This window comes from Protopterus annectens, chromosome 2.part1, assembly GCF_019279795.1.
Source record: "Protopterus annectens isolate FY-2018-M chromosome 2.part1, PAN1.0, whole genome shotgun sequence".
NCBI lineage: Eukaryota > Metazoa > Chordata > Ceratodontiformes > Protopteridae > Protopterus > Protopterus annectens.
Window position 1 is genome coordinate 1,111,499,058 of NC_056729.1, and position 26,297 is coordinate 1,111,525,354.

The 26,297-nt window shown below is 37.9% G+C and overlaps 1 protein-coding gene and 1 long non-coding RNA gene across 2 annotated transcripts in view; one reads left to right on the forward strand and one right to left on the reverse strand.

The window, feature by feature from the left end:
• The window catches only part of LOC122794343, a 57,642-nt gene extending 37,200 nt beyond the window's left edge, over positions 1-20,442 (reverse strand). The window contains exon 1 of the long non-coding RNA XR_006363633.1: positions 20,320-20,442. This is a non-coding gene — a long non-coding RNA (uncharacterized LOC122794343). The remainder of the gene's footprint in view (positions 1-20,319) is intronic.
• RUNX2 (RUNX family transcription factor 2) overlaps positions 1-26,297 on the forward strand; it is a 433,997-nt gene that overhangs the window by 121,965 nt on the left and 285,735 nt on the right. The window lies entirely within an intron of this gene.

A 26,297-nucleotide genomic window follows, 5' to 3' on the forward strand; every position in this document is an offset into this window, starting at 1 on the left:
GAAACAGATCAGTCTTAGAAGCACCTCAAAATCAGCTTGATCCAGCCATTAACTTTGCCCACCACTTTATGAACATAAGAGTAAAAAGTTTCAAAGCTACCATATATGGAGCCAAAAGTGGCATCTTCCAACAAGGTAAGCTAGATATTCCACTGAAAAGGAATACTGTTTCCTGTACTCAAATGCACACTGTCAATCATGGTTTCCATGCCTAATCATACACTTCTAAAACTTCAAAACTACTAAGAACAGAATCTGCAGATTTATAATGGAGATACAAAGAAACCAATATCACTGCTACCAAAAAAGGAAGCAGAATGGCTACCTATAAATCTTAACATTTATCCTTTTAATTAAACAGCCAAACCTACAAGCTACTAAATCTAGACCACATCAAGTGCTCAAGTCATACGATCGCTGTCAAAACACATCTTTCATGGACACAGAAATTGATGGTCTATCTTGACATTACTGATCCCAAAGTGAGGAAATGCCTCCCCTAGCAAAGTAAAGCACCCATCCACTGTAATCATTCTCCTCTATTGAGCTAAATCTTAGAGTTCAGTAAAAGTGCCGAGTGTAGCTTTGTACTATTTATGAAAACTGCAGGTCTGTATTTGTGTGTGCATACAGTGGATACTACACAACACCATTAATTGCCTTGTTTTCCTTTAATTTAAAATATTCATGTTAGTGCAATTTTTTTCTTCTATATGCACTCACCAATATTTACTGTAACTAGGTAGTGACTGCAAGGAGCCTAAGCAGTTATTTGATTTACTGTAAAAATAAAATACACACTACTATGAAAGACCAAACCGCCAACTGAAATATCTCCCTTTTTATAACATTTAGTCCAGATAAAATCACTTCAGCTAGCAGATCTACTGGAAACTTCAACAAGGTGTCTTTATTCCTCCCACAGGGAGGGTATCAGAGAGACAGTCCCTCGTAGATCTGCTAGCTAAAGTGATTTTATCTGGAATAATCCTTTATACTCTGCTTCTTGTTAGTCCTGTCACCCTCTGGGTCACAGGTGGGATACCAGACTTCACTCGAGCCTTCTGGATTACCTCTGCCATCTTATAAAATGAGTTGACTGACTGGTTAGCTATCCAGACGTGTAACATTTTCAGTTCACTTGGGTGAACTCAACTAAACTCATTTAGGTACAACCCTTTCAGAGGTAGGCCTCTTCACTACGTGTTGTTCAGATGCAGATATTTCAGTTAAACCAAACTATCATCTCTTTGTAATCAAGTTATCAAACTTTGAAACTACAAAGGTGCACAATACTTTCCTGGCACAGTGAGCCACTCACTTTAAGTGCCTGTTACAATTATTACTCTCCCAGTCCACAACTTGTTTGGTAGTTATATAATTTACTTCTTTACCATTAAAGTTCTGCTTCCTTCGTTGAAGGTTGTGTATTAGGCTCGGCAAGCCAGCACGTGAAAGTCTACTGCCAATCATTAGCGGACCGGAGTTCCACTGTGGCGACCCCTAACCGGGAAAAGCCGAAAGACACAACAACACATTAAAGTTCTGCCATGTGAGTGCTTAATTTCCTTTATCCAGGACAATAAAAATAACGTAGAAGCACTCTCCAGTCAATTTTCTCCATAAATATAACAAACATGGAATCAAAATCCTAGTGTAATCTTCCTATTGATTATGCACCAGTTGTTTTAACTTTAATCTGAAATGCAGCTGGTTGTCATAATCGGCAAAATGAATTCAGATGTAAAGACTGGGCCACATATTTCATTGTGCAACAGTTTTGTATGAATCCCAGCAAAAGCAGTTTGCAGGATAGTGTTTAAACATGACTTTTTTCAAAACTAGCTGACTTTTTAAAGCAAGAAATGCTACATCCAAAATAAAAAAATACTATCTGTAGCTCCCACCCAAAGCAGTTACTGGGAAGACCCTGGAAAATATTAGAACAGTACTTTCTACTTTAATAGCATTGACAAAAATGATTCCTAAAACAATGGAACAGTGCATCAAATCAAACTGCAAGCAGTAACTCTGTTGCATCAATACACACAGTACATATACTATTTCATCAGAATGCATAGCCAATGTTACGATAGACTGCCACAGAAACAAGCCTTAAATGGAATGACTTCCCAAAACAAAACAAAAAATAGTGATGGCTTGCTGATACATAGACTTCAGCCACAAGACACCAATATCTCCTACTGGGACAGTTTGTGCAAAATAAAAGGTAATTTTGCTTTAGACACGTAGAGAGTTTCTTCTATATCCAGAGCAATAAATTCTGGCTCAGGTTTAAAGAAACCATTGCTGCTAATTCATCAGTGCTGTATATGAAAAATCTCAAGTTACTCTTTAAATCCATTAAGCCCATTTACAATATTAAAGCAAGAACTTATGGTGACAACATTAGCTAATGTCTCTATAAATGAAGTTATGCAAATATTCATTGCACTCATCTACAGGAGAGGTCAAATGACCTTCAAAAAAGAAAACAAACCATTAAAAACAAAAAAATGAAAGCACAAAATAACTTATCAGTACAGTCATGTTCCATCTCAAATTATCCCTGGGTGACTACACGGACTTCAGAGACACTGCAGCTACTCAAACTATGGGTACATCAAAGCGCTGTATAACTCAGGAGGCAAAATGCTTTAAAACACAAAAATTGCAGGCTACATTCCAGCTCTATGAGTCCTAACTACTAAGTTAGTGGCCCGAGCACTAGAGGAGCTGGTCAAAGGAAACACAGAAACAAGAAGGCAACGTCTACTTGCCTATCTCAGGGGGAAAACGTTGGGCATGCATGCTTATGATGCAGAAAGCATGTTAGCTTCCACACTGCATTGTGGAAAAAAATGAAGACGTTTATATCACATGAAATCACTCATTACCAACAGTTCAAAAAATAGATGCAAGAAAACCAGATACATTAGTACATGAAAAAAACAAAAAAAGCACTGATCACTGAAATTGCTACATCCAGTGATTAACAGTGTCTTACATTTAGCGATACAAAGTCATAAAAATACCAGGATTTGCAGACGGAGATGAGGGCAATGTGGAAGAAGGATACCTAGACAATTCCAATAGTTGTAGGAGCAAGGATTCTCATAAAACAAAATTTACAGTCATTTTTAGATATAGTACTGCTACATATAACCCAGTATGAATTGCAGGAGTCGTCAGTTCTGGGCACATTGCTGGTGCTGCGAAGAGCACTTCTGGCTAACTTCAAAGACTAAAACAATACTAATTTCACGAACTTTAATCATACTATGAGTTAGGAATGGGGTCTATTCCCATCATGGTATTAGAATACAAAAAAGGAAGTTAAAACAAAATGACGCATCACCTTACTTTATTCACTTAGGCTACTTTACCAGTTTTGAGCACTGATCAAAACTGACCAATTTCAGGCCCAGCCCATAATGCAATCAGTAAGTGCAGGTTTTACAGATGAACAACAAGATTTACATATAAACAAAGAAAACTATAGTGGTACAATATTCAACCAGAGTGGCTCACTACAGTCATATATCACAGAAAGAGTAATACTAGCATGGCGTCTCACCCCCCCACACACACACAAAGTAACAGGCCATAACTAGCCATCCACAGCTTTTAGCATGAGAGGTAATAAGACTGGTTGCTCAGAACAATTAATCTTAGTGCTTATAGTAGACACAAATCTGTAAGGATAGTTGTCTCTTTCAGGTATGTCAATTAAAAAAAAAGTCAGAACATCAGATAAATCTAAGGTTACATGTGACATCACACCCTTTATATATATATATATATATATATATATATATATATATATATATATATATATATATATATATATAATTAGCAATGGAAGAGTGACAGAGTAGTGCTTTTGAAGGAGAGCACCAAATTGAAATTCATTACTGCAAGCACACTTTCTTTTGCTTTGACCACAGTCAAATAATAATGGGGGGTTAGAAGGTCGGGGGTGTAAGGCAGACAGTGTTTAAAAGGAGTTAGAGAATGGGCAAACTGTACATCAGCACCTTGACTGGAGAATGAACATTCTCCAACAGGGTATTAATGTACAAGTAATGCCCCCCTAAAAACAAGTCTGATGATTCACGGCAACATATTAAGCTGCTGTGGAGCTTGGACTGAGAAAAAAAAAAAACTAATGGCCACCATTATCTTATGTTCGCTAAGCATCACTTCTGCTGTTTAGACAGTATAAAATATATTAAAAAAGAATGAAAAAACAAAAAGTGTGCCTGTGTCTGTGAGTGTATGCATGCATATAAGTGAAAGCAAGATCAATTGAGACGTTATTTTACGCCCGTTGAGCAGTGCTTTTGCTGTTTAGCGAATGTTTAAACAGAAATGTGTGTGTGTAATGTGTGTGTGTATGTGAATGCGTGCAAGAAAGCAAGGTGTGTGTGAGTGACAGAGAGAAAGCGCGTGAAGGGCAAGAGCGATCCGACCCTTGCAGAAGCATTCAGGAGGTTTATGTCCCTCTCACTTAGATCAAGTTAACTGAATAAAATATTAAATAAAGGGGGGACAAAGGCTCAAAAAAAGAACATAGTCCTGTTTAAAAAAAAAATCACAAGGTTTGCTTCAATAATAGGACTTTTGTTACACTAAGCATGCTATGTCTGTGTGAGAGAGGAACAGACAGTGAGATCGATGGAACACTGGCAGCAGCAGATAAGAGGTTTGTGTACCTCTCAACCTTTTAGCTCAAGAAATCTGGCTAAAGCCTGAAAAAGGGGGAAACAAAGGCTTAAAAATAGGAACAGATTTTAAATGTACTTAAAAGAATTAAAAAGTAAGTTAAATAACAGGATTTGCATTAACATGAATTTTCTGGAGGAAATAAAGTCTGAAATCAAATGTATGCCATTATTTAGTGACTTCAATCTCCAATGACTGGTAAGAAACAATTTTTGCAGTAAGGGACCAAAAAATAAAGCAAACATTTAATTTGTTTAATGATATATTTTAGATGTAAAATGTTTCCTCTCACACCATTTACATATATTACAGGGTTCCCTATTATATGATTGAAGATGCATTCTTTTGAATGCGTCTTGATCGAACTTGAAAGCATGAAATGGCATATAAGCAAATTCTTTCCCTGTGAAAGAAATTGCTTGGCTGCCTTCGTTATTTTGCCATTTTTGTCACTGTAGTGTGCTCTCAGAGTTGGTATATTTAAGTAGGGGGGCTGTGGGGGTGAAGCCCCCCCCCCACTTTATGTAATGTTTTAAAGGTTTTTTTTCTTTTTTTGGAACAGCGATTTTTTTTCCTTGGGGAAAAAAAAAAAATCGCTGTTCTAAGTATTCGGGATTGTAAGCTTTCGCTTACATTGGTCGATAAATCAGCGTTCGCTTTTTTAAGAATTTGCTGATTTAATGTACACCCTATTACAGCAACTTTAAAACATTAGGCGGATGCCATTATTTAGTGACTTCAATCCCCAAAGACTGGCAAGAAACCATTTTTGCAGTAAGGGACCAAAAAATAAAGCAAATATTTAGATTTTTTAATTACATATTTTGGATGTAAAATGTTTCCACTAACACCATTTACATATATTACAGCAACTTTGAAACATTTAGACAGAGAAACTATTTTACATCAAAAATATATAAAAATAATATAGAAATGAAAACAATATAAATAAGTAAAAGACAATTTTACAAAGAGCCCATTCGCTAAGCAAAATGATGCCCTCCAGGGTGTGTGTTAATATGTAATTAATGCCCTTCTAGGGGTGCAGAGGCCTGATGCCGCTGGGTGAAGACACATTAACACACAGCCTGTCAGGAATTATTGCTTGCTTATCTCTGTGAAATAACCATCTACTTATATTGCATGCCAGTGAGGACAGTGCATGGGTAGGACAGCAACAAGGTAAAATACATCATTATGACAATTACTTCCTCAATTTAATCATGAACATTTGTACTGGAGCAAACAATTAGAAAGGGTAATATATACATATAAAATATGCACACACATACATATATATGTATATGCACACACATACATATATATATGTACATGTTTAAACACATATGCTATATATACATACATACACACACACACACACACACACACATATATATATATATATATATATACATATACATATACACATACACACACACACACCCGCGCACCTATGCGGAACCAAGCAAGAATTTTTTTCTTTACTGGAATGCAGCTTTGTTTAAATTTGTGTAGTTTGGTCATCTCTTCTGCTCCCTCTCCACCTTACTCACTTTGTTTTTGTTTTTAAATTCTAGTTATCTTTTCTGCTCTTCATCGTAAGGCAAACTTGCTCAAAGGAGCATGTACACATAAAACAAAAAAGAAAGAAGTGTCAAAACGCTGGTAGGAAGGAGAACAAAAGAACCGTTAGCAGGATTTCCACACATTTATGTATATTTATATTTATTTGTGCATGGTTATATATATTTTTATTTAGTCATCCAGTTATTTATAGTACATTTATTAATGTGTTTGATTGTTTTTAACTATATTTCTTTAAGAATTAATTGGCACAGCATTTTATAATTAGTAGTGGGCGTGTTGTATTTTAGAGTTGTATAAATGTAGAGTTTTTTTGTGTTAATTCACTCTGATGATGCCCTATGGACATAGGGTGAAAGCGCTTAGTCTGTGAATAAACGGTTCTTTTGTTCTCCTTCCTACCAGTTTGTGGATTACTCCACGTTTTGACACTGCTTCATTGTGTCTGATGACACTGAAGTCATCAACTCTCTTTTTCCTCATTTTTACATGGAGTTGAGCAATCCTTCAACATTAATCAATCTAGTGAATCCAATTGGGGACTAGTGGGTCATGTGATGAGGGAAAAGTTTTAAAGTTGATGCATGCAGTTTTCAGTTAGATCTGAAGAAGTTTGGCAACATTTAAACGAAAGCGCCAAGAATAAAATTGTGGTCTGTATAAACCAGGTTTTCCGCTTTGCATTGTTTTTTTGTTTTCAACATTAATCAATGTGACAAAACCATCTAGCAGCAATGTTAAAACTGCCGACTGGTTAGCCCTGATGCTATTTATGCAAAACTTAATTTACCACAGTAGAGCACTGATCTAACTGGGCCTACTCCAGGCTCAGAATGGGAAATACATAAATGAAATGACGATCAGTTTTACAATTCTTCCAGTAAATAATTACAAAATATTTTTACAAGTGGATAAACATACTCTAGGAATATACAGTTAATCATTTTGCAATCACAAAGCAAAATAATAGTTTGGTAAAACTAGAAAAGGTTAAGAGTGTTTTCAGTTCCGTAGGCAACAGTGCAAAGGATGCTATTTTAAATCACCCATTTGGACACCCCCATAATATCACACACCACCTGCCACATAACCAACTTCCCCAAACTACCCCAACTGACATCCAGTTCTGATCCCAATTCAGATTCTCAAAGTGTTACAAACTGAGGCTCAGATTTTGCTCAGGCAGGCCCACAATTTTTTTTTCAAAACTGAATACAGCTGACTAATGTTTTTCCTGGAACTATTTTGCTGCTGAAAAGTAACAAAATATCACAATGGATACAATGAAAATGATAACTTTTAGAGAGTAATAACTAATGCAACAAATGTTCCACATTCTTACAATCAAATACATGCTACTATTTATCCAAAAAAGTCTCATGAAACAAGGTAATTGGACCACACTAAAAACAAATAAAATGTACCAACTGTCTTCCAAATAAAACTAATTCACTGTTATTACTTAACAAAAAACAAAATACAACTAATACAATTGGTAAGTGCTTTCGTTCCCATCATAGAACTTCTTCAGACTAAGTTGTACTGACTAAAAACCACAATAAATACATTTAATTGCAGTCATATGACTTGACATTAATTAATGATTTAACCCATTCCTTTTTAGGATCACTATGTAATTTTCCCTCTCATTCATACCAGGGAATTTACATGCATCCAATTGTATTTGCCAACAATATTCTTTAAAATCCAAAATCATCCTCTGCAGCTAGCCTAACATCATAATTTGACACCTGGTCTATCACAGAAAACCTAAAACTGACTGTCTTTTTCCAGACTGTGCTTTTGTTTTACATGTTTTGCTAACTCATTATTGGGTTCTTCAATATCTACAGCCCTTAGATGTTCATACAGCCTTTTATAAAACTCTCTACATGTTCTACCATTATAAAAGGCTGAACAAAGACTGCACAAAGCCACAACTACAAATTTCAATTTATAGTTATATTCATGAAGCAATTTAATATTCTAATTTCTTGCCATTATCTTCAGTTCATCCCCTTCAAACAAATTGGCAAAACTTACAACTACCACATTTAAACATTCCTTTTCTATCCTCTAGCTTTTTGCTCATGAAAATATTCTTTTAAATTCTTCCCTCTTTTAGAAACAAATACTGGATTATCTCCAATAATATCCCATATACCCACAAACTTCATAAGAACTCTCCAATTATTTCTAAATTATTTGCTTAATGCTGGCTGCCTCTACTGAATTCTGTAATATACAGGCTTGACACATAATCTTTTATGTTTTCTTCATTCATAGCTGATTTTTTATTATTATTTAGGGGATCAATTTTCAAGTTCCTAACATCTTTTTCAACCTTTTCTATTATATTATGTGGGCATCTTCCACTCCAAAATCTTTCTTTCATCTGCTCACATTCTATATTAAAAAAAAGTGTGTGTGTCTTTTGTTAACTCAATCTTAAAAACTGTCCTTTAACTATTTTTCCAAGAATTTTCTTATGCATACCGCTATAATGCAGGTAACTGCTGCTTTGCAACTCTTTTTTCAAAATCCTAACTTTTAAAACTGTTGGCAGATTCATAAACCACCAGGTCCAAGAAATTAATCTCATCCTTACTAATATTATACAATTCTTAACAACTAGAAACACTATTTAAATATGTTAAAACTTCAAATAATCTTTCCATAATAAGAACAAATCATCAATGAAACATTTGTAAAACATAACATCATTATAAAAACACAGAATTAAACAAAAATTCCTTTTCCCATGTTAGTGTAGCTGGGGGGCATTACAGCCCCCATAGCCACACCATTCTTTTGCCTATACATTTCATTATCAAAAATAAAAAATATATATAGCTTAAAATCATTATCATCTTCTTTCGGCTGTTCCCGTTAGGGGTCGCCACAGCAGATCACCTGTTTCCATTTCTTCCTGTCCTCTGCATCTTGCTCTGTCACACCAACCACCTGCATGTCCTCTCTCACCATATCCATAAACCTTATCTTAGGCCTTCCTCTTTTTCTGTTACCTGGTAGCTTCATCCTTAGCATCTTTTTCCCAATATACTCAGCATCCCTCCTCAGCACATGTCCAAACCAACGTAATTGTGCCTCTCTGGCTTTGTCTCCAAACCTTCCAACCTGGGCTGACCCTCTAATATACTTATTCCTAATCCTGTCCACCCTATATATAGTTTAAAATAACATCCAAAATTTCAGTCAACAGCCTGATTTCTCCACATGTGAAAATAATAGACAAAAGCTTTCTCTATTAACCATTTCAAGCCCTTCAAAACTGGGAATGGTGTATAAAGATACAACATCTACCATAACTAGTATCAAGGAATCATCTACTACTACATTTGTTATAAAATCTTTAAACTGAAAATAATCTCTAATGAAGGAATCACTACAACAGACCAACTTCTGCAGACACTTATCTGCAGAAATGGCCATGGATTCTGTCTTATTGCCTTGACTGGCCACTACAGGCCTAAAAGTAGGTTCTTCTACACTTTTATGTACTTTGGTCAGACCGAAAAATCTCCCTTAGGTCTCCAAATTCTAAAATAATTTGCCATCCCTGCAGTAATCAATCATTCCATCCACCACTCTTCAATACAAGCATCAATCACATTATATGATTTAACCATTTCTGCCCAAGAAACCTTCATATAGAATTTTGGATCACTCACCGTCTTTAACTCACTACAATATCCCTTACCACCACATTTATTCAAATAAGGCATTTCTTTCTGCCACTGTAAAATTATAAAATCTATTTTTAGACTTAGCATTTAACAAATTTCTCACATCATTTTCACATTAGGAGAAAAGCTTCTAATTCAGGCCTGATTAGACTTGGATTAAATAGGCTAGTTTTCTCAAATAGTTCTACTTCTGTACTATTTTTATCATGAAATAAACATTTTAGGTTTAACTTCCTAGCATAATAACATGCTATTTATCTTTGAAATTATGACTGTACTGTATTCACACTGCAAAATGATTTACTGGAATATTGTGGTTTCCAGTTACCTTTATGGCCCACAGAAAGCACCTATAAAATTGCACTAGACAGATGTACAAATTCATCTACAGTGGATATAAAAAGTGTACACACCTCTGTTAAAATGCCAGGTTTTGTGATGTAAAAAAATGAGACCACATTAAATCATTTCAAAACTTTTTCCACATTTAATGTGACCTATAACTTGTACAATTCAATTGAAAAACAAAGAAATCTGTTAGGGGAAAAAATATAAAAAAATGTACATAACCTGGTTGCACAAATGTGCACACCCTTAAACTAATACTTTGTTGAAGCACCTTTTGATTTAATTACAACATTCAGTCTTCTTGGGTAGGAGTCTCAGCATGAGACATCTTGGCTAAGAAATATTTGCCCATTCTTCCTTGCAAAAGCACTCCAAATCTGTTAGATTGCGAGGGCATCTCTTGTGCACAGCCCTCTTCAGGTCACCCCACAGATTTGGATTTTGGTCTGGGCTCTGGCTAGGCCATTGCAAAACTTTAAATTTTCTTCTGGTGAAGCCATTCTTTTGTTGATTTGGATGTATGCTTGGGGTCGTTGGTTGTGTTGAATGGTGAAATTCCTCATCATCTTCAGCTTTCTAGCAGATACCTGAAGGTTTTGGGCCAAAAGTGACTGGTATTTGGAACTGTTCACAATTCCCTCCACTTTCCCTAAAGCCCCAGTTCCGGCTGAAGAAAAGCAACCCCAAAGCATGATACTGCCACCACTATGCTTCACTGTGGGGATGGTGTTTTTTTGGTGATGCGAAGTGTTGTTTTTGTGACAAACGTACCTTTTAGAATTGTGGACAAAAAGTTCAACCTTGGTCTCACCAGACCATAACACATTTTCCCACATGCCTTTGGGAGACTTGATGTATTGTTTTGCATATTTTAGCTGGGCCTGGATATTTTTCTGTGCAAGAAAAGGCTTCCATCTTGCAACCCTACCCCATAGTCCAGACATATGGAGAATATTGTCACATGTAATACACAACCAGTACTGGCCAGAAATTCCTGCAGCTCCTTCAGTGTTGCTGTAGGTCTCTTGGCAGCCTCCCTGACCAGTTTTCATCTTGTCTTTTCATCAGTTTTGGAGGGACACCCAGTTCTTTGCAATGTCACTGTTGTCCCATATTTTCTCAACTTGTTGATGACTGTCTTCACTGTATTCGATAGTATATCCACTGCTGTGGACATTTTTTTGTACCCTTCTCCTGACTGATACCTTTCAACAATGAGATCCCTTTTGATGCTTTGTATGCTCTCTGCGAACCACAGCTTTTTCTGTAGCAGGCAACTGAGTAAATGTCAGGAAAATCCTACTAGAACAGCTGAACTTTATTTGGGGTTAATCAGAGTCTCTTTAATTGATGGCAAGTGTGTACCCCAAGAAGTGTGACTGCTGTATTTAAATCAAAAGGTGCTTCAACAAAGTAATAGCTTAAGGGTGCTCACACTTATGCAACCAGCTTATTGTACATTTTTTATGTTTTTATATTTTTCCCCTAACAGATTTGTTTGTTTTTCAACTGAATTGTACATAGGTCACATTAAAGGTGGGAAAAGTTTTGAAATAATTTATCATGGTCTCATTTTTTTAAATCACAAAAACCTGGTATTTTAACAGTGGTGTGTACACTTTTTATATCCACTGTAATTGTGCACACGCTTAAATTAATACTTAGTTGAAGCATCTTTTGATTTAATTACAGCATTCAGTCTTCTTGGGTACACACTTTAGTCAAGGTGGGGGGAATTAAGAACAGTTCCAAATACCAGTCACTTTTGGCCCAAAACCTTTAGGAGTCTGCTGGAAAGCTTAAGATGAAGAGGAATTTCACCTTTCAACACGACAATGGCCCCAAACATACACCCAGATTAACAAAAGAATGGCTTCACCAGAAGAAATTAAAAGTAGTGGAATGGCCCAGCCAGAGCCCAGACCTAAATCAAATAGAAAAATCTGTGGGGTGACCTGAAGAGGGCTGTGCACAAGAGATGCCCTCGCAATCTGACAGATTTAGAGCCCTTTTGCAAGGAAGAGTGGGCAAATATTGCCATGTCAAGATGTGCCATGCTGATAGACTCCTACCCAAGAAGACTGAATGCAAACTTAAGTCAAAAGGTGCTTCAAAGTATTAGTTTAAGGGTGTGCACACTTATGCAACCAGCTTATTGTGCATTTTTTTTTTATATTTTTTCCCCTAACACATTTGTTTGTTTTTCAACTGAATTGTACAGGTTACAGGTCACATTAAATGTGGGAAAAGTTTTGAAATGATTTATTGTGGTCTCATTTTTTTTAAAACCTGGCATTTTAACAGGGGTGTGTACACTTTTTTATATCTACTGTATTTTCAGATATCTTGAAATGCATCACTCTTATGCAGTAGAAATTATACAGATGTGCTTATTGGGTAGTGTGAAAAAACTCAGAAATCAGAAAAAAAGTATAAGTTTTTCAGAGTGACTCATGAGAAAGCAGTCGGACAGACAATCATGCTGAAATTGCAGTATGTCCCACCAAAAATTAAACCAAACTCGCGTGATATGGAAAACCCAAACAATGTCGTTGCAGAAACTAAAGAAGAAATGGGAAGTGGTACGTCAGTACAACTGAGGGTCCCATGCAGTACTTTGTATATATTTAAAAAAATGACAAAAAAGATTCTAAAATTGTGTTTTTTCTTTGGCATTAATATGAGGCAGTGTGAAATCCATTATACCAACTACTCTTCAATTAATCAAAACATCACAGTGATGGCTTTTCAGTTAAAAATCAAGCCTTAATACAGTAACTGTCGCACACTGCTGATCTTGTTACTTGCAGAAATATAACCACAACTTCACAACCAGCAGTTTACTTTTAATTACAAGACTTAAAAGGAGTAAAATGTTATTTCAGAGCAGGCATGCTATATTATATTAATATTTAGGATTTTCAGTTTCTCATAACATATTCTGCATATAAAGACAGTATCAATTTCTATGGTCTTACAAACTACAATTTCAAAAGAAACATGACTTTCATTAACTTATACAAAGCTGTGGCTTTGGTCATTTTCCTTTCTGCTTTTAAGTTGTGTTTGCTTTCATCTAACTTTATAGCAGCCACTGTAAATTACATAAAACAGAAGAAATTCAAACTGCTAAGTTTAGTGTACAATTTAATTTGTTGGCAGATGATTTTTTTTACTAATTAAAAATAAAAAAAAGTGTGACAGTTTACATAAAAAGCACAGATATGTTAACTATAAGCCTACTGGCAGACAAGTTAGTGTCTTACTATAAAGAGTGGAGAAAAAAATACTGATATAGGATTCATATGGCTTACCAGAAGGGGGGGGGGGGGTCTAAAGCACATAGGCTGTAAACTTTCCACCTCACTAGGTAATCATCACTTCCAAAATATACAGTATTTCATGTACCAAGAGACAAAGTTATAAAATACCAAGATATGCAAGCAGAAACTGGGGCAATGTGGAATACAAATGCCTAGATAATTCCAATAGTAGTTAGGGCAACAAAGTTAAAGAATTAATTTCCAAGCATACTTAAAAACTTTACAAATACAGGTTAACACCATATGAACTACAAATAGATGCAATCCTGGGATCATTGCATTAGCAAGCAAAGACTGAAACAGCACGGATTGTCAAATTTAATTTTATCCTGACTTAGAAATGGGAGTCATTTCTGTCATGGTATTAGAAATGCTAAACATCTGGAGAAATTAAAAGAGAGGCAGTCGAAAGATATGATGAAATCACTGAAGTTTTCAAAAGGAATCTGTAGAGAGGAAATATGATAAAAATGTTGAAGTATTTAAAGGGAATCCGCAGAAGCAGTACACGCACTAAACACAAAGATGGGTTATTTCTTCACAGTAAGACTGGTATCAATCATATTTCTGAAACTGTGCTGTCAAAAACTTAAGAATAATTCAAAAATACATGAGACAGCTTTAAGGTAAATGTTATGTAAGACATAAAACAAGCTTTGGGTTAACGAAGGATCAGCAGCCATCACCAGGTGGAATGGTGGCTCAGTGATAAAGCTTTCAGGTTCTCCTTGGGAATGTGGAGTGTGGGAAATTCCCAGGCCATTTTGGCTTTCTCCTACTTTCTCAAATCATGCAAAATTGTGCGCAGTAATGCTGTAATGCCTGACAGTCAAAGTGTTACCACTAGAGTTACTTTGAGACCCACTGCTGCAGGCAGAGGACCTATCCAACCCTTGAAGAAAGTCAATTACTTCCTATAATTCCCATATCAAATGGCATTACTACAGTTTACAAGTGGTCTTTTTTGTAATATTATAGTTGCAAATTTTTTATTTTTAAGTTATTCATTTTTTCACTTCTTTATAATGGGCTATTGGATAAGGATCATATGATTAATTTAGATGAGTATTTAAATGTTTCAATGAGCTTTGCTTAATGGTTTTGAAGAAGTCCCACAAGTTTACAGGGATGAAGGCGCTTACACCTTTTTTTCTAATTTTATGGACTGTGCTTAATAAAGTTATACTAAGTGCCGATTACTGTTTGCTGTTTTTTCTTGGACGCCTGAGTGACTACTATGTGAGCTTATAGTACTTTTAAAATGTCTAGACAGTCAATTAATATATGTAGCTGACTGCAAATCCACACTTGTGGATTATCTGTGTACGTCTGTACATGTTTTTTGTATGCTGGATCTGCTGCTGCAGGCAGAGCACCAATTGCCTGCAGTATCAAGCTCTGACATACAGGTGGGGCACTCACAACATCATGTAGCCCTACTGACCTCAATGGACTACATTTGTGTTGAAAATCAATGTAAAAATTCTACCTGGTTGTGCTGACAGCCAATGTAAAAATTCTGTGTGGTTGTGTTGAAAGCCAGTGTAAAAATTCTATATGCTGCAGCATATTGAGCCAGATACGCATTTCAGAATCAGCAGTAACACTCTACAAGTCATTAGCCCATACAGCTTGAGGACTCCTACAGCCCTATTTTACACTCGGTTCAGTGTAAACACTTGGCATAGCATGCTATCACAAGGCTTTTGGAATCTCAGGGAGAACTATTCAAATGTCCATGATTATCTGAAAAATCTGCTCTGTTCCTTCTAAAAATCTGATTTTTTTTCCTTATAAGAAAAAATTGTGAAATGCAGTTGACAAATAAATGATTAGTTGTATCTTTTGTTTTGGAAAATGCATATTAATTCAAATTTATTTTGTTTATACTTTTGCTGACCAGGTTAATCTCAATACAGGCCTCTTTTCAGGAGAGAACCATGATGGGAAATTTGACAAGGGTATCTACCCCTCTTTTCAATAGGTGCTAGGTGCCATGGAATCTTTTACATCCAGCTGAGCTGCCACAAGTTCAAGCAGATAAGACCTTGGTTTAATATTTCATTCGAAGGATGACACACTCAGGATCCTCTCCATACTGCAGTGTTAGTAATTCAATTACCTGTATTAGGAATAAAAACAGCAGTCTACTGACCCACCAGCATGAAAGGCTGGCATGCTACGTGTTGAGCCACTAACAAAAGGCAACAAAGTCTTCTGATTCTGTCAAAGGTCTAAGTCAATATTGTCATGCAACGTGGAACTCAAGATTATGTAATATCAGAAAATCCCATTATAAAATTAAAATCTCAAAAAAGCAGAATTATTAAAATAATGTTACCCTTATGCCAAAGATTCCAAAGACAACCACAAGGCATTCTATAGTTATGTCAAGAATCTATATGATAATGCTCAGATCTGCTCTGAGCTACAACAGAATGGCATTAAATATACTGATCCCAAGGATATTGCCAATATCCTGGCAGATCGATTTAGTGCCAACTTCACCCCCCTCTCACCCCCTAATGGGCCCATCTCAATACCAAAAGATTGCCAAATTCTGGTAATCATGGCCACACAGGTAGAAACCGCACTCTCCAAAACTAAGAATACAGCATTCTTGGGACCAGATGACATCCCAGGCTGTGTACTACATGAACTACAAAATGAACTCCCACCTCACCTAATGTCATGTTTAATCATAGCCTCAGCTCAGGCTTCGTGCTCACTGAGTGGCGCACAGCTACAGTTATCCCACTCCATAAGGGGGGATCCACCTTGGATCCCGGGAACTACTGTCCCATCAGTCTGACGAGCCTGATCTGCAAGGACATGAAATACATTATCATGGAACTTATAAACAAAGACATTGGCAACCTTCAAACACTGGACCCCACCCAGTTTGGATTCGTGAAGGGCCGATCTTGTCAACTGAACCTGACTGACTTCTTCGAATCAGTCTTCAGAGCTGTGGATGAGGGTAAGCAACAGCCTATCTGGACCTCGCCAAGGCCTTCGACACCATCCTCCATTCTGGAATCAGACAAACTTACTGGCATAAATCCCTAAATCACTCGATGGGTTGCCAGCTAACTTACTGACAGAATCCAGACTGTAAAAGTAGCAGACTCCAAATCCAGCTGCAGACAAGTGGAGTACCTCAGGGTTCAGTCCTGGGACCGCTCTTCTTTGGCATCTACTTCTCTGAAGTACAGGCCAACACTAAGTGACTGTGGCTAACAAAGGTCACAGATGACTGCAAACTGGGAGCCATTACTGAATCCACAAATGATGTGGATATTCTACAAAAGGGCCTTACAGAAACAGATGCTTGGTGCCAGAGCCATGGGCTCAAGATTAATGCCAAGAAATATATAGTTATCCCCTTTGGGAAAAACCATGTACCCATGAATTACCACATAGGTGGCAGTACACTAAACATCGAAAGTGTGATGAGAGACTTAGGGACACAGGTGGACAGTGGTCTCACCTTCGATAACCACATCGCCACAACAGTCAGGAAATCCTTCTATGTGGCACACCTCATCACTAAGGGCTTTTCATCCAGAAATAAGGAGGTCATTGTCCCACTGTACTCATCCCTCTTTAGACCCATTATACAGTACAATGCCCTGTTTGGTATGTACCTCACAAGACATCTGCAACAGCTGGAAAGGCCACAGAAATACCTCCCTAAAAGAATCACAGGCCTAAAGCACATGCCCTATGCTGACCGTCTAAAAAAACTCCAGCTATACTCTTTGGCATATCATCTACTCAGAGGTGCTCTCTGCTTAACATACAAGGCCATGTCAAACCCTGAGCTGTTGGACATACTCCACTTAAAGAAATCCCAATCCCTCAGAGCCACATGCTCCGGGGATCTAAACCTTGTCATCACAATAACAAAACATGCTGGAGGGATAGGTTCCTGACCCAGAGACTCCCCATACTCTGGAATAGACTGCCCATACATGTCAAGCAGAGCACCTCCTTGGCCCTCTTCAAAAGGAACCCTGACGATTGGATGGGAGATAGGAAATTCACCCCGGGGATCACGTCAGTCACCCTGCTAGACAGGGGTCCAGGGAAGTAAACATTTTGGTAAGAAATATCCAGGGAATTGTTATGGCTACGCTTGTATAGGCCCTAGGGCCGATAGCCTAGTAACAAACCTATGAACCTAAATGCCTCTTGCAATAGACATAGCTGCATTCTTTACAATGCTGTGATACAATTTGCTACACTTCATACACAATTTCTTTAATATAATTTTTTTATATTGCATGTAATGTATTATCATATACATGTCTGCTGTTTTACTGTAATTTGCAATATTGCACACTAATCTATTTCTAACATGCTCAAACTGTTATATGATATGCATGTTTTGTTAATGCAGGCAGAGTTTTTATTGTGTGATATTGGAATTTTTCTCCCCGAGACTCTACTGAAAATAGGCTTTGCCCATTTGGACATTAACAGTAAATACAGGCTGGGACCCCTATCCCCAAATTATTTTAGCTAGGACCCCTGTCCTCAAATTATTTTATGTCGTGTCCCAATTTTGAAGTAAGATATTGGGCGATAATACAGAACATGGGACTGAAATAGTGTATTTGTGTGATAATGGAGAACACTGGACTGAAATAGTGTATTTGCGTGATGGCTGGATTTTTATGGCAGAAATGCAATTGTACACATGCACACTGTTGTCATGACACTATAAATCAAGACAGCAGAGATGCTATTTCAGTCCAGTGCTCTCCATTATCTCTGGGTTGGCAGAAATGATACTGTGTAGATTTGTTAGTTATGCTTCAACACAAATTGTGCTGAACCTTTATATTTGCATGTCTTGGACAACTTTCCCCCAGCACTTAGAAGTTACAGTTACAAAGCTTATTCACAGTTGATGTTTCAATCTTTATTTCTGTGCACATCCATTCAAGCACACCTCTTACCCATTTTTGCTTTCTCTCAAAATATTACACTGTCCCTCCCAACTATTTATCTGGCAGACAAGAAGGTGGACTATACTTAATAGATAACTGCAATAATTTACAGACTAAGATTACCTTATTTTGTCAACTTTTTCAAGATAGTACTATTAATATTTTAAAAAGTGTCCTTTGTTGTTTTTGGAGGTCAGAGATTAAGTGGTGGTCAGTAATGGAAAACTCTGCACTGAGCATAACAGGTTCACAGATTGCCACTAGGCTAACTGCCCATATGTGAATCAAACCCCGCACCTTGTGTTTGTTAGGTAAGCACCTTAGCCATTATGCCAACCTCCCTCGAGCTAGTTACCTATAGATACGAGTTACGCTCAGTCCAGTGTTCTCTAGCATTGTAACTGAGACTGAAAACCAGACATTAATCATTTAATGAAATGGGGGGAGGGTAAGGGATACACTATCCACCTTACAAATGAAAGTAAAGGGACAGTTTACAGGAAATTACATTCTTGAAACGTTGGTTATGGTATACACGGTCAGTAAATTTAGCAATCTCTGAAGCTATACTAATTCTAATGGCAGTTTACTCTCTATACTGAATAGAAATAAGCCCGATGCTATTGTCATTATAAAGAAATTGTATTATTCGTTTATACATTTCCCCTGAAAAACATAACACATCTTAAAAAAACTTGTGTTAAGTGTTAATGCAACCATAATGGCAAACTCTTTCTTCTTTTATGACCAGGATTTTAAGGGATTGTACACCACCTTCCAGAATGTAGCCCCTTCTCAATCCAGTGCATTGGACATGCCCATACAGTACGGCATTGCAATACCAAAGAGGGAAGTTTTGAGAGGACCAAAGAGGGAAGGTTTGAGAGGGTCAAAAAGTCAGTAATAGTTAAGATTAGTCACAAAAATAAAAATACAGCCAATCTTGATACGTTTCGGGAAATGCAACGTTACAAATTCCAGAACTGTAAAAATGCAGCCAATCTTGCTACGTTTCGGGAAATACAACGTTACAAATTCCAGAACTGTAAAAATGCAATACTCCACTAATTAAAAATAATGCAAAGCTAATTTCAACTCACAAACTAGACTATCTGCGCAAAGCTGTGGCATACAATGTGTATGCCTGACTACTGCAACAACATCCAGACTGCAAGTAGTTGCATACTTTTCACAGAACACAAGCGCTTCAGTAAAAAGGATATGCAACTGCCATAAAAATCCAACTGTTCACATAATCATTGCCAATTCAGGTGAACGCGTGGGGGGTAAATTAGGTCAAGAAAAGATTCCCAAACACAAGTCTTTTTTGTTCGTTTGGTTTAATATTCAAATAAACTTTTGTTTAAGGAAGAAAAGAAAGATGGAGTAAAATAACCAATTTGCCAACAGGCGTACTTTAGATAAAAATAATTAGACCATAATAAAAAAGCATACTAACGGTTTTGCTATGCTACATGCATATCAAACTGGATAAAGCATATATTTCCAGTGACAATAACTCAAACCATACGTTGCTAAAAGAATAACCATATACAAACGTATAACATCCCAGAAACCACACCCACAGACATTATTAGAACTATCCCATTCAGCGGCTTAAGGTAAGCAGTCTCCGGCACTAAGTAACAGAAATACACAAATTCACACTCTGCCTACCTTTATTTTTAACTTTCCCCTCTGTCAGTTCCGTCCTCGTGCTTCTCCTGTCAAACCCCGCGCCGCAACAACCAATCGTTTCCTTTGCCCCTGCGTAAATAAACTGCTGCCTTCTACTCCGGGAATAGTAGTTTCGTCTCTCCACTGGTACAGTATCATACGGGCAATAAAAAACTACACATCCCAAAAAGCTGTAGATTATCACTTGATGTGCGGCTGCGTTATCAAACCGTTTTGTACGCTTTGCTGAGTGATATTTGTTAGTTAATGTGTTGTAGGAAGTGGAACGGACTTGAAAGTACTTTCTGTAGATCTTTCATACGAAGAATCGTTTGAAAAGCCAAACAGACTCCTACAGATTATAGAAATTCTGAATATTAATATATGTGCATCCAAGCATGTTTTTTAACCCACACTTAGTGTGGGTGAGTGTATGCATGTGTGTTTATGTTCGAGCTAAGTGAAGTGTTTTTTTTCTATTATGATTTACATTCGTTGTTTAGTATCGGCAATTAAATGAAATACAGGATATAATTAGAGTGTTATGGGTTTTTTGTGCTTTGTACGTTTAACTTAATATTGTTTTAATGTGTGCGCTAGCTTCATGCTAGTCCATTCGTACCGTTACACTAGTCTGTCAACCTCTTAGCGCAAGAAATCTGGACTAGGACAAAAAAAAATGGGGGTGGGGGAGTACCCAAAAGAGGAACAGATTTAAATTATTATTTTTATAAACTTAAAAAGCTGCCAGAATAACAGGTTTTGTATTAGTAGGTTTATTTGAGAATATGAAGCCTGAAACTCAAATGTCTATTATTATTTAATGACATCAATCCTTAATGATTTGCTAAAAATCACACATTTTATGAGAACAGACCAAAAAATATGAGGCAAAATTGTGGACAGTTTAGTACTGCAGACAGGCTAATGCATGTGTAAGTATCTGTTAAGTACTTTTTTTTTTGTCTAGTTTGCCTTTACAAAAGGGGTCATCAGTAATTTCCTGGCCGGAAAAAATGCTAGATAACTTTTGTTTTAAAAAAGTGCAGTAATTAAGAATATGTAAAGTAACCTACTCTGAGCCAAACCCTGACAGGCAGACCTCCAGTAACCATTGAGAGGACACTGGTGGTATAGGCTGACAGTAATTTAACACGTTTTAGGTATATTTCTAAGATAAAATTAAACATAAACGTGTTAAATATCGACAGAACATGAACACGTTAATTATAAACATTTAAATAAGAAATTGTACAGTTCCCAGTCATCTCCCTGATTACATGCGAGTCATACACTGAAGTATGTAACTAAGTACTGGGTGATTGATAGTTTCAGCAGCTGGTGTCCTTGTCAAACATTTATATGTGCGTACTTCTTTTTGGTGATTTTGGCTTCCTGTATGTATATCATCTTATGCTTCCCCTGAAAATAGGTCACAGGCATGATGAAATTAATGCTGTTTACCTTTAACCCCAAGTTGCTTATCTGACTGTTTTTTTTTTATACTTGTGGGTATTTACTTTTCTGAATATCGTGCTTCATGTAGATATTGTGCATGTAAAATATAAAAAGAAAGACTGTAATCCATGGTAAGAGTCTTTAAAGCATCTTTATAACACTTAATCTTAAGTAAGAAAACAGATTTAATCGTGCAGGTCGTACTCTCCTCTAGATTTCATAAGTGTTTTTTTTAATTCAAGCTTTTATTGAAAAGAGACCTCCAAAGCAGAAATGCAAGTAACCTCCACCCCCCAACACAACTCAAATTACTCATCGTCCACAGACTCAGTGTGCCAATAAACCACAGCCCATAAGGCAAAACAACGTAACCAACACACTAGTCATAGGTGACTCTATAGTCAGGCACACTGATGTTCCACTCACCAGGCTAAACAAGGAGAAGGTTACTGTCGGGTGCCAGGATCTGCCACATAACCAACGCACTCAGGTCACTCCACAACAAGTACAAATATGGCTCTGTCATTGTCCATGTTGGTGTGAACGACCTGAGATGAACCTCCCTGGACTACATGAAAAGAGACATGGAAGAGCTCTCCAATCTTGTAGCCCAGGCAGCTATGACCCTAGCCGTGAGTAGCATCCTGCCATCGCCCAGAATAATACCACAGTACAAGGACGAAATAATTGACTTCAACAATTGGCTAAGCTTCTGGTGTCATTTTAAGTGCATCCAGTATCTGTCTGCCTGGGACGACATGGTCGACAGACCACGATGCTTTGCCAGAGATGGCCTGCACCTGTCGCCCCTGGGATTCCGGATACTGGCTTAAGGTCTTGCCACCCCTATAGTTCCTTTTTTAGGCAAGGTTCAAATGACAAATTCACCACCATAAAATGAACAGGCAAGCAAAAACTGAGCGTAATGCTTCTCAATGCTAGAAGTTTAAATCTCAAAATGCACTCACTCGAGGCACTCCTTAAAATGGAGAACATCGATATCTTGGTTCAAGACTCTAGAGAGCACCCCTGCATTACCAGGCTATAACTCATACCACACTTTTCGACCATCTAACCTGGACCAGAACACCAAAGGCGGAGGTGTGTCCATATTCATTAAGGATGTCCACTCCTCCAGGCTAGTTGCGCGGCATAATGCATCCAAGGTTATCCAAGTGCAACTAACTCTGGGCAAAACTCCAATGCAAATTGTAGCTTGCTACAGGTCCCCCACCATGGCCCAGGATTCCCACTCTTCTTTTCTTGATATACTGGACAATATTAGGGTTCACCCAAACACCCTAATAATGGGCGATTTCAACTACCCCACCATTAACTGGGAAAACTACTCATGTACCAACTCCTTCACTCAATGCTTTCTGGAATTTATAGATTCCAGTGCCCTGGATCAACTTATCCACACCCCCACCAGGGGCAAAAATATCCTAGACCTAGTCATTACCAACATGAGTGACAGGTGTTCCACACCTGAAGTCAACATTTCGTTGGTCAGATCCTACCATAAGCTAATCACCCTAGATAACCGTATCCTGCCCCCACCCACCATTAAGGAAACCACGCTAAAAAATTTCTCCAAAGCCAACTTCATTCTTAAGACGGAAGTGGTGAACTTCATGACACCCATGCAGATGGAGAATACAGTTGCGACTGCTGAATCCTACACAAATGCACTCTATAAGCACTTACACGAGTGCATGGATCTTGCTATCCCAAACAGAACCAAGATGCTATCCTCCAAAAAAAGGAAGCCAGTCTGGTGGTCCCCTGCCATAAACAAACTCTACAACAGAAGGAAGAAACTGTTGCAAAAGAGAGTAAAACCCATGAATGGAGCTCCCTGGTCAGCCTCAGTAAGAAGCTGAGATCCCTTATAAGATCCTCCAAAGCTAGCTATGAAAACAAACTCGCCACTGATTCTAAGGGCAACCACAAAGCATTTTATAGCTATGTCAAGAATCTCAGTGGCAACACCCAGATCTTGTCTGAGTTACAGCACAACGGCACGGAAATTACAGAACCAACTGATATTGCCAACATCCTGGCAGATAGGTTCAGTGCTTTTACCCCCCCTCACCCCCTAAAGGGCTCATATCTATACAGGAAGAATGCAGAGTCCCTGTAATCACATTATGCAGGTAAACGCTGCACTCTCTAAAACCAAAAACACAGCATCCATGGGACCGGACAACATCCCAGGCTGCATTGTACACGAACTTCAGAACGAACTGCCTCCCCACCTAAGCACCATGTTCAATCATAGTTTCACGTCAGGCTTTGTGCCCACTGAATGGCGCACAGCAGCAGTTATCCCACTCCACAAATGGGGAGCCACCACCGATCCTGGGAATTATCGCGATATTAGTCTGACGAGCGTGGTCTGCAAGGCCATGAAACGTATCTTCATGGAACTCATAAACAAAGACATTGGTAATCTCCAAACTCTGGACACCACCCAGTTCGGGTTTGTGAAAGGCAGATCATACCTTCTGAACCTGATCGACATCTTTGAGGCAGTCACCAAAGTCGTAGACGAGGGTAAGGTAGTTCACACAGCCTATCTTGGCTCTCCAAGGCTTTTGACACCATCCCCCATTCTGGAATTATAGCTAAACTCAGTAAACTAGGTATAAATCCCTACATCATAAGATGGGTTGCCAGCTGGCTCACTTACAGAACACACAGTGTAAAAATTGCAGACTCCAAATCTGACTTCAAACCAGTGACAAGTGGAGTACCACAGGGTTCAGTCCTGGGACCTCTCCTGTTTGGTGTCTACTTCTCTGAAGTCCAGGCTAACACAGAAGGCCTCTGGCTAACGAAGTTTGCAGATGACTGCAAACTAGGAGCCATAGTCGAGTCCCCAAATGATTAAGACATCCTACAGAAGGGCCTCACTGAGACAGATGCATGGTATCAGAGATATGGTCTCAAGCTCAATACCAAAAAGTGCATTGTCCATCCCCTTTGGTAAAAACTCTGTACTCATGAACTACCACATAAACGGCAGTCTACTTAATGCCAAATGTGTGAGACCTTGGGACCCAGGTGGACAGTAGTCTCTCCTTTGATAATCACATCACCACAGTAGTCAGGAAATCCTTCTATGTGGCACACCTCATCACAAAAGGGTTCTCATCCAGGAAAAAAGAGGTCATTGTTCCCCTCTACTCGGCACTCATTAGACCCATTATAGAGTACAACGTCCCTTTTGGAATGCACCTCTCAAGACATCAGCAGCTGGAAAGGTCACAGAAGTACCTCACAAAGAGGATTACTGGCCTCAAACAGATGCCCTACACTGACCGTCTCAAAAAACTCCAGCTTTGCTCTGTAGCATATCACCTACTCCGAGGAGATCTCTGCCTAACATATAAAGCTATATTAAACCCAGAGTTGTTGGACATGTTACACCTAAAGATATCCCAATCCCTCTGAGCTACATGCTCTAGGGACCTAAACCTTGTCACCACAATAAATAGGACATGCTTGAGGGATAGCTTTTCGTCCCAGAGGCTTCCTATACTCTGGAACAAGCTACCCATCTATGTCAAGCAAAGTTCCTCATTAGCACTTTTCAAGAAAAAACTTGATGAGTGGATGGGAAATAGGAAATACACCCCAGGGATCACTTCTTCAGCTCTGCTCGACTGGGGCACAGGAAATTAACTTTCTTGGGTAACGTAAGCCAGGGAACCTTTTTGGCTAAGCTTAGTTAGGCCCTTGGGCCAATAGCCTAGCACCTACCTATGAACCGATAAAAACACAAATGACAGTCACATCCAAATGCAGAGTAAAAACAATAGGTTCAAATAACACAAACATAATTATTTGCATACCTTACTTGTTTTTCATTCTATCTAGACTGAAATTATTAGGAATTGTTTCAATTTTCCACAGTTCAATTTGCTAGATATTTCAGCACTTTTTATTGAAGGCACCCACTAATTGGGAAAAATCCTGCTGCCTTTACCTCCTGTAATAGTGAGAAATCTGCTTTTCTTTACATTTAGCAGAATTTGCCCTACACACATTTGCTTTCCATCTCTGAAATGTCATCCAGGTGTAGCTATCACTTCCTGCAGTTGATTTCTGCTTCTGAGTAATAGTATTTTCCCCTTGTTAACAAGGTCAGGGTTAAAAGAGCTTTACTCTGATTAAGTTAACACAGTTTTTTATTATAACATTAAGAAAATATTTTAGTATGGCTGACTTTCTTGTCAAACAAATCATTTAGCAAGGTCTAAAGTAATTGTTTAAAATACTGTAATTTTCTAGAGTCACACAAAATGTGTACTGGGTTCCTTACTTGCCCATCCATGCATCTCCAACACGTCAGTCACTTCCAGGATAATTTTTGTTAATCTGGTCATTATGTAAAAATACCTGTTTAAACATTTCCATAGGAAGATTTTAAATATTTTTTGACTTCGTAATAAATCTTGGGGTTGTACATTTCTCCACCCAGACTTTACATGAGCTTTCCGCCTCTATTTTGCTTT